Consider the following 18,090-nt stretch of genomic DNA (forward strand, 5'->3'; position numbering starts at 1 on the left):
ATTCCTTTTTTCTGTAATTTTACTGAAAATTTTCTTTAAAAGAAGTGGAATGAAATGGGAAGTGCAACGAAATCTTTAGTTCAATAAAAAATAAAATTTTTGAAAAAATGCTTTTGAAATTAAAAATTATTATTGGGGTACTTGTTGGAGAATAATTACAATAAATAAATTTTTACATTATCTAATGATTATATTAATTAACAGTATACCTCATTCAGCATCTTGACCAGTGTTGCCGACCGCCTACATCACACAACCGCACTGGGCTGCTACTACTGACCGACCGCTCTGCATGACGAGTACTGACAGAGTACTGCCCTCAACAAGACAGAGCTACAGACTCGCAACGACTACTGACAGACTGAGAACCGCTCGCAACACTCGCACGGTCAAGCGCATACTCTCTGGTCACAGATGCTACAATGCCTCGCCATCGCTGCTATGTTACATACGTGTTTCAACTGCCTTCCACACAGCACTCCACTTTGTAGTGGGGTGTTTGCTTTCAATCACATTCGGCGTCCCGTTCATTTGCATGGCAGCGTATATCGTCCTCGTCATCATCAAGCGTGTGGGTAGTAGTGCGGTACGGATGTAGGAAGAATTGGCTAATGTAGAAGAAAGGTGCTGGGATGTCCGATATCATCACAGGGGGTGCGAGTGAGATTGGTCGGAAGGCCTCCAGTAAGAGACTTGTGAGGCACGTCGGACTTCGTCGCCACAGTTGCAGGTGACAGCTGGCGAACAGGGGCTTCGCGCTGTTCTGAACATGACAAAGGCCTAAACCGCCTCTGCTCCTCAGGAGGGTTAGGGACCCGTAACGTATCTTAAATAACATGCCCGTATTAACAAAGGATCCCAAAACCGCCAACATGCGATGAGCCAGAGTAGGTGGTATCGGGAGTATCTGTGCAAAATGGGGATTACGTGACGCCAAATAGACGCGTCTGTTGCAGGAGGTCTAGATGCCTAAGATGGTGGTCACGTATTCCTGCTCCCATCTGATTCAATAAACGCCTGTAGTTCAGGGCTGTGCACCGCTTCATGTCAATGTGAATTCAATGCCAAGACAGCGGAATGAGTCACTGATTCGTAGCGGTGCGACGCTCTCGTCGGGTAGACCTCTGCCTATAGACAGGGCGTGCGATTTGTGGAGACTGAGTTTGCTCCCCGATGCCGCGCCGTAGGTCGCTACCCACGCCAGTGCTGCAAGAACATCGTCATTACTGCGAAGAAGGAGTACCAGATCATCCGCATAGGCAGTGCAGCAAAAAGTGTGTCCACCAAGGGACATCCCAGTCAGGCGTTGTCGGAGGCCGCAGAGGAGTGGTTCCAAGGCGAGGGCGTATAACCACTACACCACGGTGACATTGTGTTCTCTTTCAGAGAACAGCGTCTCGGTGTTACGTCCTCCTAGTCCGGGAACGAGTCATCAGTCCTGCATACTCCGACTCCCGATGACTGATGTTCGCCCTGGCGGTGATCATCTTAGAATTTCCTTTGCCGCTACGCTCTTCGTCACCTTTCTGCTTGTTGGCTGTCACTGGAGCATCGAATTTACCTTGGGTTGCAGGATCCTTAAAGGGCTTCATTCGAAGGACGTAGTCCGTATCTCTGACCTTTCGTCGTCTTGTATCGGGGTCGAAATCTTCAACTTCATAAGTAACATCAGACAACTGTCATACAACCTTATAAGGTCCAAAGTAGCGCCTGAGGAGCTTCTCAGAGAGATCAACCTTCAGAACAGGAGTGAAGATCCAGACGAGGTCACCGGGCTTGTAGACAACAGGGCGGTGGCTCGCGTCATACCTTCGGCGATCATTTTCTTGAGTCTGCAACGTGCGGAGTCGAGCTAATTGTCGAGCTTCCTCGGCTCTGGTTAACACCTGGCCTATGTAGTCGTCGTCCACGTCATCAGGATGTAACAGGAACACAGTGTCCATCGTCGTAGTCGCCTCACGCCCATGCACCAGGAAAAATGGCGTAAATCCTGTGGTGTCTTGTTTGGCGGTGTTGTAGGCAAAACGTCACGTCACCTCGTCCCAGTTGCTCTGCTCAACATTGACGAAACATTGATGGCATGTCGGCCAAGGTCTTATTAAGGCGTTCATTAAGCCCGTTAGTTTGTGGATGGTAGGTAGTTGTCATGTGATGTGTAATGTTGACCGACGGTTTATCTCTGTCGCAGGATTCGATTGAAAAATTTTCCCTCGATCCGTAATTAACGACCCTGGGGCACCGTGTTTTAATACAATGTCATCCACGATGAATTTGGCTACCTCGAATGCTTCGGCTGTTACCACGGCTTTTGTAATGGCATAGCGTGTCAGATTATCTGTGCAAACAATAATCCATCTATTGCCACTAGCAGACGTTGGAAATCGTCCGAGGAGGTCATCCCAACACGTTGGAAAATCGTTTCGGCTGGTGGAATTGGTATGAGTCAGTCAGGTGGTTTCTGAGCAACTGCCTCTCGACAGTGCGACACGTAGTGACGAACACTCCTAAATAAACCTGGCCAGAAAAATCTCTTGCGGATCCTATCGCATGTCTTAATAAATCCTAAATTTTCGGCCTCAGATGTGTCATGGAATTTCTGTAGAACATCTAAGCGCATGTGCTTAGGGCATGTGTGGCTTTGAGCTGTCTCTTTCCAAACGGATCCAAGTTTTTCTTTCAAAGTAATCCATTGTCCTTTCACGTCCTCTGACCGATTTAAGGCAAACATAATTTGAGGTATCTTGGCGTCCTTCTTCTGCTCAGCAGGAGAGATCCTGGAGCGCAGCGAGACAGTCACTGTCTTCATCAGTCTTGATGGTCTTGCACAGGGTTTCTTGAGAGACAGTCGGCATCTTGGTGTTTTCTTCCACTTTTGTACACTATGGTGATGTCATACTCTTGAATACGTAGTGCCCACATGGCGAGTCGTCCTGTTGGATCCTTAAGACCTGTCAACCAACAAAGTGAATGAAGGTCCGTAACAACTGTGAATGGCCTTCCATAGAGATACCGTCGAAATCTGCACATGGCCCAGATCACAGCAAGACATTCTTCGACTTTTGTAAGTGTCCTAGAAGCATAGGCTATAATGTTCTCTTTTCCATCCGAAATTTGCACCAGAACAGCACCGATCCCATACCCACTGGTATCTGTGTGTAGTTCTGTAGGTGCTCTCTCATACGCAGACCAAGTACAAGGTCAGTCGTCAGAGCTTTTCGCAGCACATCGAAAGAATCTTGTTGAGCACCACTCTAGATAAATTTAGCATCGGCTTTTAACAACTTTTGGAGTGGGATGGTTTTGATACAAATACTTTGATAAAATGGCGGTAATAAGAACATAATCCGAGGAAGCCTTCTCACATCTCTAATACTTTTAGGAATAGGAAATTCCGTTATAGACCTTACCTTTTCTGGATCTGGCCCCACACCTTCGTTTGACACAAGGTGTCCAAGTATTTTAATTTCTTTTGCTCCAAAGAGACATTTTCTTGGCTTAAGTTTCAGTCCACCTTGTTGGAGACACTTAAGAACTGCCCTCAGTCTTTTTATGTGTTCATCAAAAGTCTCTGCGAACACTGTACTGTCATCAAAATAACAAAGACACATCGCCCATTTCAGGTGACTTAGAAGATTATCCATCATCCGTTCAAAAGTTGCTGGTTCATTAGACAAACCAAACGACATTACCTTAAACTCATACAGACCCTCAGGGGTGATGAATGCAGTTTTCTCACGATCTGCCTCATCTACTTCGATCTGCCAGTGTCCGAAGTATATGTCCATGGTTGAGAAAACTTAGTCCCTTTCAGACAATCTAGTGTATCGTTAATTCGTGGAAGAGGGTAAACGTCCTTTTTAGTTATCTTATTAAGCTTCCTGTAATCAACACAAAAGCACCAACTGCCATCCTTCTTCCTGACGAGAACCACTGTTGACGACAATTGGCTCTACGAAGGCTGAATGGTGTCATTCTTCATCATTTTTTTCTACCTCGTCGCGAATTATTCGACGTTCCGTTGCTGACACACGGTATGATCTCTGGCTTATTGGTTGAAGGTCTCCAGTACTAATCCGGTGCTTCACCGTTGATTTGTCTAATTTGCTCTTCACTTGTGGACTGAAGCATTCAGAGAACTCTTGAAGAATGGCAAGTAGCTTCTTCTGTTGTTCCTTAGTGAGATCTGGTGATAGTCGAGCTAGAAGATCTTGTCTCCTAGTGGTAGCGCTAATTTCGCCCAGTGTCTCGGCCTGGGAGGTTTCTATGATGCTCAGCTGTTCTGCAATTAACGGCTCAGCGTTTGCTACGCACGTGCGTCTTGGATCTGCGGTTCTCGGCGACAGTTAACTATCCACAATTCACCGAATTCGTTCTTAAATGAGACGGCAGAGGCTGGGATGACCAAGTTATTCTACAGTGGCATGCATCTCTTACATTCCACTACAAGATCCATGGGTTGATGCATGGCATGACACATGATAGATACCTTTGTAGCGCTGACGGCAGGAATGATCACTTCATCCAGTACACAGTCTCCACACACTCGGATGCGCATCTTCCTGTCCACAGTATCTCATCTCGTCTAGCATAATCTTCGAGTGACCACAATCTATAATGGACTGAGAAGTTTTCAAAAAGTCCCATCTGAGAATGACGTCATGACTACACTCTTGTAAGACGATGAATTCTAGGGGCTGTGTATGGCCACTTATACTCACACGAATGACACATTTTCCTGTAGGTTTTATATATTTCCCATTAGCCACCTTCAGCAGAGATGTTTTGCTGTCGACGGTTTTCTGCAACTGCCGACGGCACTTCTCCGGAATGACTGAATATGATGCTCCAGAGTCCACAAGAGCTTGGGCTGGTCTGCCACCCATGAGGGTGATCGACGGCAGAGGATTTTTCTCTTCGGAGGCCTCACCTCCAAGGAAGGTCGCACCCTTTAGTTTTCCAGGTTGTGGCGGCTAGGTGATCGGCTGGAACTTCTAACCGGCGATGGTGATCTACATCGTCCTGCACCCACATCTTCTAGTTCATCTTCGTCGTCCCGGAGTTGGCATCGGCTAAGATCAGTCTGCTGTCTTCTGGCGCGGGCGTCATCAAATATCAACCGCCTTTCTCGACAATAGCGCACCACATGTCTCAGTCGTCCGCGGTGGAATCATACTGGTTGGTTATGCTGGGTCCTCCAGACGTCAGTCTCCCTTGGTGCCCAAACAGGTTCCTCATGCAGCATTGCAGGGACGTAACATCGCCCAGGTCTTGACTTTTTCAATGTTTTAAAGGGGAATGAAGGTCAAGAGATTGGGTTCAATGTCTGTTCCACTTCCTCCCTTATGATCTCTTGAAGCGTCTCGGTTTTTTGTTCGCCGTGCAATCCAAGTGCCTTCTGAACTTCCTCTCTCACTATCTGACGAACACTTGTGAAATCAGTTTCTTTGTCCATCACAGACATCGATAGGACGTTTGGAAGCCGTTCAAACTTCTTGCGTGTAATTCTTTTTTGATGCGTTGTCTCGATATACTGGCACCATTTTATGAAGTCGTCTGCTGTCGAAATCTCTTTCAGGAGTAGGCTAATGGCTCTGAGCACTATGGGACTAAACATCTGAGGTCATCAGTCCCCTAGAACTTAGAACTACTTAAACCTAACTAACCTAAGGACACCACACACATCCATGCCCGAGGCAGGATTCGAAACTGCAACCGTAGCGGTCGCACGGTTCCAAACTGTAGCGCCTAGAACCGCTCGGCCACACCGGCCGGCTTTCAGGAGTAGGGCGTGATACATATCCTCAGCAACACCATTCATGAGATGTGCAACCTTATCTTCCTCCTTCATTCTAGGATCCACTATTTTACACATCTCCAAGACGTCTTGAATGTAGGATGCTGTAGTTTCTCCTGGACACTGTGCCCTGCACTTTAATTTATCTTCAGCCTTGCACTTCTGTCGTTGTGTGTCGCCGAAATACTTGCGCAGTTCCGCCTGGAATACTTCCCAGCTTTCCCGGCGGAGGTTCGAGTCCTCCCTCTTGCATGGGTGTGTGTGTTTGCCCTTAGGATAATTTAGGTTAAGTAGTGTGTAAGCTTAGGTACTGATGACCTTAGCAGTTAAGTCCCATAAGATCTCACACACATTTGAACATTTTTTTTGAACTTCCCAGCTTGTGAACTTCTCGTTGTTCTCATACCATTACTTGGCAGTGCCCTCCAAATAGAAAAATACGTTAGCCAAACACACGATGTCATCACATTTGTTAAATTTGGCTATACGCTCATATACCTTCAGCCACTTGTTTAGATCTTGGCCTTCGTCACCAGAGAACCCGGAAGGGTGTCTCATGAGGTGGCACACAGTTGCTGTCATCGTAACGTCCTCTTCGCCTTCTGTTCAAATGGTTCAAATGGCTCTGAGCACTATTGGACTTAACTTCTGAGGTCATCAGTCCCCTAGAACTTAGAACCACTTACCTAACTAACCTAAAGACATCACAAACATCCATGCCCGAGGCAGGATTAGAACCTGTGCCGTAGCGGTCGCGCGGTTCCAGACTGTAGCGCCTAGAACCGCTCGGCCAACCCGGCCGGCTCGTCTTCTGTCTCCGATTGATAGCGATCTGTTTAATATGGCTCGAACTCGGGTTTCTCGCCACGTAAACGGCGGCTCTGATGGGAGCCACTGTGTCGTCGATAATGTGCGCTATCACAAGTCCCAATACGCGGCGTCTCCACCAGAATAATGTCACGCAGAAGAAAGTGGAATTAGATGAATGACGAACACTAACTTCACTTAACGAAGGTTTATTCAGCACTTGCACATACAAGAGCGTGGAGCGATCTGCTTCCAGCCAGAACAGATACGCTAAATATACACTTTCAAAACATTCTAGTGCAAGGATTATTGACATTTGTGGATACTCTTAGAAGGTACTCGAACCGCATATAGAAATCAAAATTTTACAGTTCGAGTGAGTTTTGAACTCACGACCCTCCATGCAAAAGTCTAGTATCATAACTGCTACACGACGGTGACTGTGCTACTCAGCTTCTTCTGCGACAGTATATTCCCCCATCAGCATATTACATTCATGGAAACGGCGTACAAATTCAACTGCATAGTATTTCCACAGGTCGTAGAATTTAGAACATACCACATTATTTGGTATTTATTAGATTTCTTTTTTCTTGCGTCTGTATTTCTAGATGAACTTTCTGAATTGTACCAATCTGATGACTAGCTAAAACATATGTACTTTTTTATTACTATTTTATGGACATGAAAAATAATCATTTTTGTATTTTCCTTTCTTTGCGCTTGCATCAACTTTGCAGAAGGTTTTTGTAGTTGAGTTGCCGCAAAGTTTGACTTTCAAGCATTACCTAAGTTGCAAAATATTCAATGATACATGTGTTCTTTATCTTGGTGTGATTTGGTCACGACAGACTAGTGTTGTACAGACATTCACTGTTGATGATGCCTAGTATGAATTTGTTGGTACAAATATTTTCTTCGTGAAAAAAACGATTATTGCTAAATCTCCAGAGTATTGATCAAATGTGTATCACTTAAACTTCCGCAGCACTAGTGATGAATCTGTGTTATGGTGTGCGACCAGTTCAATTTGAATTTGCTCCCATTTCTTTTGTGAATCGCACGTTTTAGGTAGTTGTTAAGTATCGGGAATTTGAGATCCCCTTCTGAGTAGCTGCGTCTTTAAAAAAAAAAGTTTTTTCACTATTTCCGACCGAGTTATTGATAAGTGAGTGATGGCGTATCTCATTGTTTTAAGGTGACCCTGTGAAAGAAAAGTGAAGGAGAATGTCTTGTTATGATGAATTGGTACTCTGTTATTTGTTTTTCCTTTATTGATTTTCAATTCCCCCTGAAGGGGGCGGGCTGGCAGCAGCTTAGTGCAGCTCTACAGCCTACAGACTTTTTTAAAAACGGAAGAAGAAAAGAAACAAGAAAAACAGACGATAGAACGGTGACTTAAAGTGTAAAATGGCGGAAAAATGCGGAAAGTTAAAACAGAAAGCAAAAGGGGTTGGCAATGTTAATAAAATACACAGGAATCAGACAAGTAACATAGTAGACACACAATTAAAAAACATGGCGACAGTCTGGTTTCTGTTCGCGAGAGATAAAAAATCACACCCAGCGACAGTATGATGGCCGTTCGCAACACTTCCCAAAAGACACAACATGGAACACTCACTGTAAAACACTCACTGTAAAACACTGCACGAAAATGGCGGCACAAGGATGACACTCCCGAGTCAAAGGCAGATTGGGGGGGGGGGGGGGGGGGCTGGAGGAGGGAGAAAAACAAGGAGGGAGGAGAGGAAAAAACGAAAAGGGGGGGGGGGTAACCAAGGAGGGAAAGGACTCATAAGGGGGGGAGAGGGGCAGGGCAGACGCGAGAGGGAATGAGAAGAGACAGAGGAGGGAAAGGCAAAAGGACTCGGGGGAGAGAAGGGGGCAGAGAGAGGGGAGGTGGGGAAAAAAGAGGATGGAAGGGGTACCCTATTAATCTGTGTAGCTTCCTATATATCTTATCAAAGTAAATGGATTAATGAGATGATCTAGTTTGAAAGTTCTGCGAGGGACTAGAGAGTAACATCTGTATGCCTGAGCTGTACCAACCTAACTGTATTCTAGTATCTTAAAGTTAGCGACAAATGCAAGGTGAGCTAAAGTTTCACCTTATTCGTTTAGTACCGCTGAACTATTAGCAGTGACTGACAGTGCACTTTGGCCCACGAGGCGTCCAACTACAACTGTAAACGATCAGATACCTTTGCTTCGAAAACATGTGAGTACGCACTGGTAATCTATATCAGCTGCCTGTTGTAGCTTGAAATTAGGTAATGGTTGGTTTCATTTTTAATATGTAAGGGAATTTAAATCTGTTTTGAGCAAGAATGCAATTCTGTAAATTGTTTCACGATTATATGTCTTGATAGACTTAGTTCTAACTTCATGTGCAAGGCGCGGTTTAGTGTTAAAGCCTTTGTCTATGATGAAATGTAGCCACATTTGTTCATAGATACAAATATTTAGCCTTTCATTAAGTGTTTCACTCCTAAATTAAGCTTCATTATTTCGGTAAGCTTTCTGAGATCTTTCTACGATACTCACGTAATTTTAACACGATAAGCAGTGACTTTGACCTTCGTCTTTTGTATGTAGCCATGGAACGTGGCACTGTAGTCAGTCTTAATTGATATTGAGCTAATTAAGTGAGAAGACGTTCGCCTTCAACGATGGAATTTAATTATTTCGTGTACCTCATCTCATGTATATTTAATCTGAGATAATGGTTACTTTCCAATATTGAACATAACTAGGGCAATCATATCATACAATGTGCCCTTTATCATGCACCTATCGAGTAATGGTGTATTTTACATTGTAGTACGTGAGGTTACGGTCGTAATGAATACTGACATTCCTAATCTTTTTTATTAATACAGTACGTATTTTTTATTTTGTCTCCATAGTACCTGATCGGCTACATGCTAGGGCTCGTTCTGTTCTTACTCCAGTGGTTTTATAATAGTTCAGGACCTGTAGAATCCTAGAATGTTTGTTTCTGAGAGTTTGTGTGAATTATTCCTGGTATTCTCATTCCACGCCATTCTCCATATCTGCCGCATATGTGATGCAAACCATACGTGTAATAGCAATCCTACTTTCGGATTCCTGTTTTAATAACTGCATTAAGGGACTGTTACAGTTAAAATTGTATCATTATTCATGTTAGTCTTGTTTTCCTATGTTGAAGATGTTTCTGTACATTCTTTGTAAAGCTTCATGGTACTCTCATGTTTTAAGAACTATCAAAAGTGCCACACTTTGTAAATTCCGAATCTCCATCTCTTATTGCCACCATGCATAAATCCAAAATTCAGTCCTACCTCAATGGTTAACCGGCCACGACGAAGTTGTTTAGGACAGAGATGTAATTAGTTTAACATGATGCGTATTAGATCATTCCGCGCATTACCACTTACCTCTGAACTTGTGTGCTAATATAATAGTTTCTGTTGTGCACAGATCAGTATTAATGTTGTTATTGGGCCGATTCAATTGAACAGATCTAAACCTTTCGTAGGTTCAGAGGTCTCACGAAATCCCAATAGCGAGTGTGCATATGAAAGTTAAATATCTAAACCAGTACTCATAAGAAACACCACCCCTTTGAAGCCATATATGCTGGCAGCTTTTTACTTGTGGCGATTCCATAATTGTTATTTTTCTTTCTGCATCCGAGGTGTTTCCTGGAAGCTCTTCGTTATGTTCGGGGTTGTCTGTGGGTTCGTTACTTGAGAGAATAGCGTCCTCGATCGCAAATCTGTTGCTCATTCAGAAAAGAGATCCGTATAGTACCGTACACATGATGCTTAATGTGGGCTAGATAGTTCACCGTAGTTACTTTCGTGGTCATCTCTAAGGTGCGGGAGGATTTTCTGTTTGCCTCTTTTGTCTTTCCCTTATCACGTGATATATAGCTATTTTTTGTGAGTGATACCAGTTGTTACATGCGCTCGTTCTTTCTTGTCTTTCAGTGAACGCCGTAGCAAAGAAAATTAGCGCTTTGGTGCATTTTATTTGAAGAATATTGTCGACTAAATCCGTTGATTCTTTCTACAATTCGCGTAGGCGTAAGGAATTGTATTCAAGCTTCTGTTTCTTCCGATGGGCCCTTGTCCAGGCAAATTCAATGAAACATTTTCTTATTTATGGTTTTGCGGGTTGAATACACCAAATAACATGCCCTTGGTATCTCGACTGGCTCAGAAGGAATCGTGTCCATATCTCTGCGACAGCTTGGTCCAATTATTCGATGTCCGTGGAGCGACATCTTCAGTTTACTGACTGTCGCCCCAGGTAGCATTGATTTTTTATGTAGTGCGTCGTGGTATGTTAGGCACCATGATCCGAAAAATTAGTTGGCCATATCTCGGAGCCAATCACATTATATAGAAAACGTTTCGTGGCGTAAATCCTGTCTAGCTTACTTGTGGAGGTACTACACGTCTAGCATAGGAAGTGCGGGCGGAGGTGGGTCCATGGTTATTAGTCTCGGTCTTTAAAACACTCAACTATTCACAGAAGTTAAAATACGGACATTGATCTTCCTGCTAGAATTACATTAACTGGAATATCCGTTGGTAATTTCACTATTTGGTGACGAAACAAAATGCTTCTGCCACGTTTGCCTTTGAAGCCTGTCGGAGCGTACATATTTCATAAGAGCAAATCGTGTCTTTTGGCCGAAATCCCTCTGCCACTTTCGACTGGATTGTGCTTGGCATGGTATGTCCACCTTCACATTATTTCTGCCCGCAATACCGTCCCATATTCGCAGTAACACCTCATCCAAAGACATCGGCGATTTTATTTGTGACCACATCTTGAAGCATATCTACGTCCAATCAGTTGCATATAAATAATCTCGTGGACGTTTCTCCTTTACTTCAGATTCAGTTCAGTTAATGTTAATAGTAGCTATCTTGCATGTTTGTACGAATGTGCGAATGTGAGACTTCTATTCTTGACCGATACCGGCGAACCACGCAGTCATCCTGTCAGGAAGGTTGCTGCCTGCTGTGTCCATTGCTTCCTCTTTCTTGTCTTTCACACTCATGCTAATACCCTGACGTCCGACGTGGTATTTCATGGGCTGAAATTCTGTAGAGTTATCAGTTTTGTTCACTTTGTCACCTTCTTCGGGGCTTGATGGTATTGCTGCATCACTTTTCATATGAGCGTGCAGTGTCTAAAAATTACTACGGCTCAGATTACTATCAACTTCCTTCTGCTAGGAGGTTCAATTGGTTCATATGACTCTGAGCACTATGGGACTTAACATCTGAGGTCATGAGTCCCCTAGAACTTAGAACTACTTAAACCTAACTAACCTAAGGACATCACACACATCCATTCTCGAGGCAGGATTCGAACCTGCGACCGTAGCAGTCGCGCGGTTCTGGACTGAAGCGCCTAGAACCGCTCGGCCGGCTGCTCGGAGGTCTACGTACGGTGTACTTTAGGCCGGTCTCTTTGGCATTTATTCTGAAGTTTCTATTCGTTGATTCGTCCCTCTGCATACTTGAATTTTGGATAGAGGCAGCCAGCTCGCTGCTTTGTTGTTCACTGTCGTTCCGAATTCTGCTTTCTTCGCATTACTAAGCCACGGCAACTCTTCGCTTTGCGACGGCGGACCGACTAGTATTTGGCTACATGGGCATCTGCTTTTTAGATGTCGTGTGGAGCCCCAAATGACGCACTTCCGCGATTACCCGCCTTATATCACGAGGGCCTCGAAGTCTTGGATCGCAATAAAAGAAGGCACATGATTCTTTAAATTTACACTGCTGAAAAAAAAAAGAACACCTGGAAGGACGACGTCAATTTTGATCTGATGACGGCATATGCCACCTGGGTATAATATATGTACTGATAACGGTTTCAGCGTCGTCTGCCAACAGATAGAATATTGGCGTAGCTACCAGAGCACCATCTGTGTCTACCCTGTAACAGCGGATGCTCACAGCCAGATGGCTCCATATGGTGTAATCGTATGAAGCAAGCAGGCAATCATGACACGCAGACGCACTCGTGCGTCCTACAACCAACTGAGCGTTTCAAAGGTGTCAAATTGTGGCCTTCCGACTGGTGGGATGGTCCTTTTGGAGAACTGCCACACAAGTTGGACTTGCCGCATCGGTCGTGCAATGATGCCGGCATCAGTGGTCACGTGAACATTCTCGCGCCCGTAGACGAGTATCTGGACGCCCATGCAGCACAGACACCAGCCACGATCGTCGTATAATATGGGCAGCAGTGGCAGATCGTGCTATTTCCACAGCACAGTTAAGAGGACCTGTCAGCGCAGACGTATCAACATGAACTGTTGCGAACCGGTTATTAGCAGTGGGACTATGGCCACGCACACCTTTAGCCCGTCTTCTACTCACACCACAGCATCGACGTGCACGGCTGGATTGGAGCCGTCAGAGGATCACTCGGAAGATGGAATGGCACGCCATGGTTTTCAGAGATGAAAGCAGATTCTGCCTGCACGCAAGTGATTCTCGTTGGAGCGTACGACGTAGACCTGGTGAGCGCTGTCTCGTAGAGTGTATTCATCCGGGACACAGTGGCTCCACCCCAGGCCTTAGGGTCTAGGATGATATAAGCTACAACTCTCGTTGACCGTTGGTATTTCTGGAGGGGACGCTAACCAGCGCTATATATATGCAGAATGTTGCTAGACCTATTATTTTTCCTTCTTGCAACAGGGAGGTGGTCTGTTGCTGCAGCAGGGTAATGTTCGCCTACACACTGCCCGTGAATCTCTGCAAGACATGCAGCAACTTTCGTGGTCCGGACTCGTCTCCATTGAACACCTGTGGGATGTGAAGTGACGCGAAGTGACCTGTGCCATTCGTCACCCCCTGACTGTCACAGAACTACGTGAATAGTTCGAGCAGGCGTGGCATAACGTACCTCAGAACAGTATTCACTACCCGTACGATCGACAGGATGCCAGAGTCAGCTTCTGCATTGTCGCCCGTGGAGATTACACCACGTGCTACAACCTATTGAATACGTTCGGTTATCATTTCAAATGGAAGATTGGATACCCTAACTGATCTGAGACCTAACCCAAGTTAGCAGACTGTGAAGTTGACAACTTCATCTTTAGAATTACGAAAATTCGTTGAACCGTCTGTCTGTGTCATGATTCGAATACAAGTTTCATCATCTATCAACGTGGCATAGCTTTTGGTGGTTCACACCCGTACGGAAAGGGAAACTTTAAGGTAAGCTTCCTAAATTTAGTATGCATAGTGTGAGTTAAAAGCCCGTGCTCACACGTTCCACCTGCCAGCGAGCGCCTGCAACAACGTGCGCAGCGACTACAGCAATGCGACCGCACATCGCCACTGCTGCCGAAGGCGGACTGCCACTAGACCATCAATGCATATACTTCCTATGGCACTTCCTATAGCAACACCCGTGTCCTACGGAGTTGCCAGTTCACGCAGATGGCTGTTATGTAGTTTTATTTCACTGATTACAGTATCAAGTCGAATGTACGCAATGGTTAGCCGAATGCGATGAGGTACAACAAGGAAATGAAAAGTGCTGAGCAGGCTGTTATCCGCTTCCAGGGCCTCAGAATTGTCACCCAGTGTGGCACAAGCTCTGTTACGACAAAATCATATTTTGCGGTCTACGGTCTCCGAGAATGATCCTTAGTAGATTTAACACGTGATTTCGATTCACACTCCAGGCAATTATTTTTTTACACTCACAAACAGATCCTCGTCAACTATGTCAGCATTACCTGAACAATGTAGCGTCGCAACGTTGTTCTAAATCCAGATTAAACATGGTGATCCTTCGCTACCGACTGGAGGAAAGTCAGTTTAGGTTGGACCAAGACGGTGGCGGAAGTTGCAGGAAGCAGAAATTCTGTCACTAGTAATCTTTCTCAAACTAGAAATTTTACTTAATTTAATGAAGCGGTCATATCTAAGGTCATTGGGCACTTATTTCATATTGTCTTTGAACGTGAGGTATTGAAAATATTGGTGCTAGACTGGGAATTGAACTCAGATCTCCCCTTTTGGCCGATGTGACTCTTTCAGGATGATATATTTAAATCTTTTCGTTGTTTCACCAAGATTCCAAACACTGCAAGGTCTCCAGGAAAGGTGTGCGTTTGTGTTAGCATCCTGGTCTACCACAAAAATTTTCATCATCTCATCGGTGACTCCCGCTTGTATGATGACGACAATAAAGACAGGTGCCGATTTCTGCTCCCAGTCAGACACAGAGCTGTTCACCACATCATTTCAGGTTCAAAAATGCTACTTCTAGCTACTAGTGGAAAAGAATTCGACACTTCACATATCTTATTCTGTAGTCAATAACTACGATGTATGCTGGGTTCGACTCCCAGTCAACACATAAGTTTTCATCACGAAATTTCAAATTTAAGCTGGTCGGTGTGGCCGAGCGGTTCTAGGCGCTTCAGTCTGGAACCGCACGACTGCTACGGTCGCAGGTTCGAATCCTGCCTCGGGCATGGATGTGTGTGATGTCCTTAGGTTAGTTAGGTTTAAGTAGTTCTAAGTTCTAGGGGACTGATGACCTCAGATGTTAAGTCCCATAGTGGCTCAGAGCTTTTTTCAAATTTAAATATATACCTGCTGCGTAGTAAAAGTCTTTCAAGGACGTAATAAATTGTGTAACCAATTACCGTGCTATGAGTGTTATAATTTCTTATTCGAACGATAGGTCCATTTCAGCTATACAACTATCATCACGTTATCTGTAATAGAACCGCTTATAAATTTTGGTACATTGGATGTATTAGATGTCAGTTACTTATGAATAATATGATTTTACATAAGTTTTGAAGTCCTGACTTCCATGCAGTATTGTTGTTTCTATTGCAGTCTGTTTGTTACTGACTATATTTTACCTTAACGTAGCAATAATAGTTTTGTAGTATGTTCTGACTTTTCGTTTAGTAGAGGTTAGAGATAAATCTCCGTATGTAGTTGACGCTTAGTGAAAGCAGTTGTGACACGAACGGCGGTTTTGTTATTTCTGTTGCTGTCTGTATATTTACTAATTATATTCTTTCATTGTTATCCCAGTAGTCACCAGCTGTGTGTATGTTCTGAAGTTCCATTACTGCTGGTCAAAAATAAGCATAATTTATACTTCAAATTTCGTTTTGATTGTTGACAATCCTATAAACGTTGTTATAGGGTTATATTGAATGGATATCTGTGGTGTTGTGTTATTTAAGTCACATTTTGTCTGTGTTTATATTATGTTTTATCCAGGATCTAGTGGATAATGTCAATAAAGTCTTCGATAAAGTGTTTATATTTTAGGCCAATTAGGTCTATGAGGATTAAATGTGGAAAATTTATAGTGTACAAACACGTCTCAATTTCCTCCAATATATTCAGCATCGGACCTTTTGGTGTTACGTGTAAAATATCGATAGCATTTTCCAATCGGCCTGTTCTGTGTCGTTCATTTTTAATGTGGTGGAAAAATATGGAGAGTTATTGTCTAACTAGTTACTTCATATTGAAACCATATTCAGGATCTTTCATGGCTGGTTAAAAGATACAATAGTTGCTGAATACAAGTCCTGGGCCGGCCGGAGTGGCCTTGCGGTTCTAGGCGCTATAGTCGGGAACCGAGCGACCGCTACGGTCGCAGGTTCGAATCCTGCCTCGGCCATGGATGTGTGTGATGTCCTTAGGTTAGTTAGGTTTAATTAGTTTTAAGTTCTAGGCGACTGATGATCTCAGAAGTTAAGTCGCATAGTGCTCAGAGCCATTTGAACCAACAAGTCCTGGGTATTGGTTAGAACAAGAATTTTCGTCATTAGTTTCAAGTTGAGACTTGCTTTTGTAAATGTCACCTATTCAGTAAATTTGAGTTTAGAAGCGTTAAAGGCTGCATCATCTTTAATAAAGTGTTACCTGATACTTGTAGTATCTTGTTATTAATTTACATATGGAGTGATTGCCATACAGAGCAGTGTTCTCTAGTGGTCTGTTATGGTACCGAAAAGAGATTAGACATCCTGCAAGAAAAATATGTCTTGTGTGCTGGATGCAATTCAGGCGAAACGCATTTCGGGTTGTTCGGATGATTTTGAGCACTTGTCTTCACGTGGCTGGCATGTTAATCTGGATATGGCGTTGTTAGTGGTATTAGGATGGAACAATGCCCTTTGTCTCCACCTCTCCCCTGCCCCCTCCCCCTCTTCCTCCCCAGGAGGGAGACTGTGTACCCCAATTGTTTGCATCTAGTGTAATGCGTGTGAAAGTGTAAGAAATTTTTCTAATAGCTTGGGAATTGTCTAACTGAGATGGAATGTGGGTACCAGCCCGGTATTCACCTTGTCGGATGTCTACATCCAGGCTGGCCAGCACACCTCCTCTCGTAGTTCATCCGCTGGGCGGATTCGATCTGGGAACGGCACGCCTCCCCTAATCCCGGGATCGGCGTGCTAACGCGCGTGGCTATCTCGGCGGGTGGTATCTTCCTTATCATCCAGCTGTTGATACCATAAAATTAAGCGTAATAGAAGTTAAACATATTATAGTTGGAAAATTAGCACTTGGTAATCTCATGATCTGGCTCCTCTATCTGTTTCAGAACAAAGGATTTTGCTCCAGATCTATATGGCTTTTGTTCCTCCGAGAGGATGAAATACTAGAGAAAGTGTTTGAAGATATGTATATACCACTCGACTGTCAGCTGCTAGTTGTTCATCAACATGGTCAACAGCACTACATTAGTGAAATATTCCATCTGAAAGAAAAATTTCATTTGAGAAAAGTTCTGTATGGGGTATGGAGCGCTGAGCATGAACTGCAGAAAACTGCAGAAGGTTTTTATGCAAAAAGACGTGATTTACTGGGTGAGACTGTCAAGGTAAGTTTCGAAACTTATTTGGCTAGACGGTGCTCTTTCTGAAAGTTCTTATTCTGTTCATGAAAACATTTCTATTGTCAGACAGTGTTGTAAAAGGTAACCACATCCATTGCACGAACAGACAGAGAGCAATAGGATATAAATTTACAGTAAGTCCTTTATACACTGCGGGGAAAAAATGCAACATCCTCAAGGACAGGGTCATTTTATTGACAGGTAGTTCATCATTGTAAGAATATATGATAACTAATTCAGACCAAATGAAACAAACGTCAAGCAAAGGGTGCCCAAACAGTTGCGTTAACGTACAGCGTTCCCCCCTCTGTTGGCAACGCAAGCTTATATTCTCACATGTAAAAGATCATACAGTTACCGAACAGCATCCTGAGACAGATTGTCTCAAGCATCTTGCACCTTTTGTTGTGATGCGGTAAAGACTTTTGCAGGCGCTTGAAAACGAGTAACTTCCCATTTCATAATGTCTCACACGTATTCAGTTGGCGAGAGATCTTGTGACCTCGCTGGCCAGGGCAGTTGTACACCAAGTAGAGCTCGTGCACTGTCCTGCTGGAGAAGCACGTCACTTTCCTGTC

The sequence above is a fragment of the Schistocerca serialis genome, chromosome 7 (assembly GCF_023864345.2).
Source record: "Schistocerca serialis cubense isolate TAMUIC-IGC-003099 chromosome 7, iqSchSeri2.2, whole genome shotgun sequence".
Lineage (NCBI taxonomy): Eukaryota > Metazoa > Arthropoda > Insecta > Orthoptera > Acrididae > Schistocerca > Schistocerca serialis.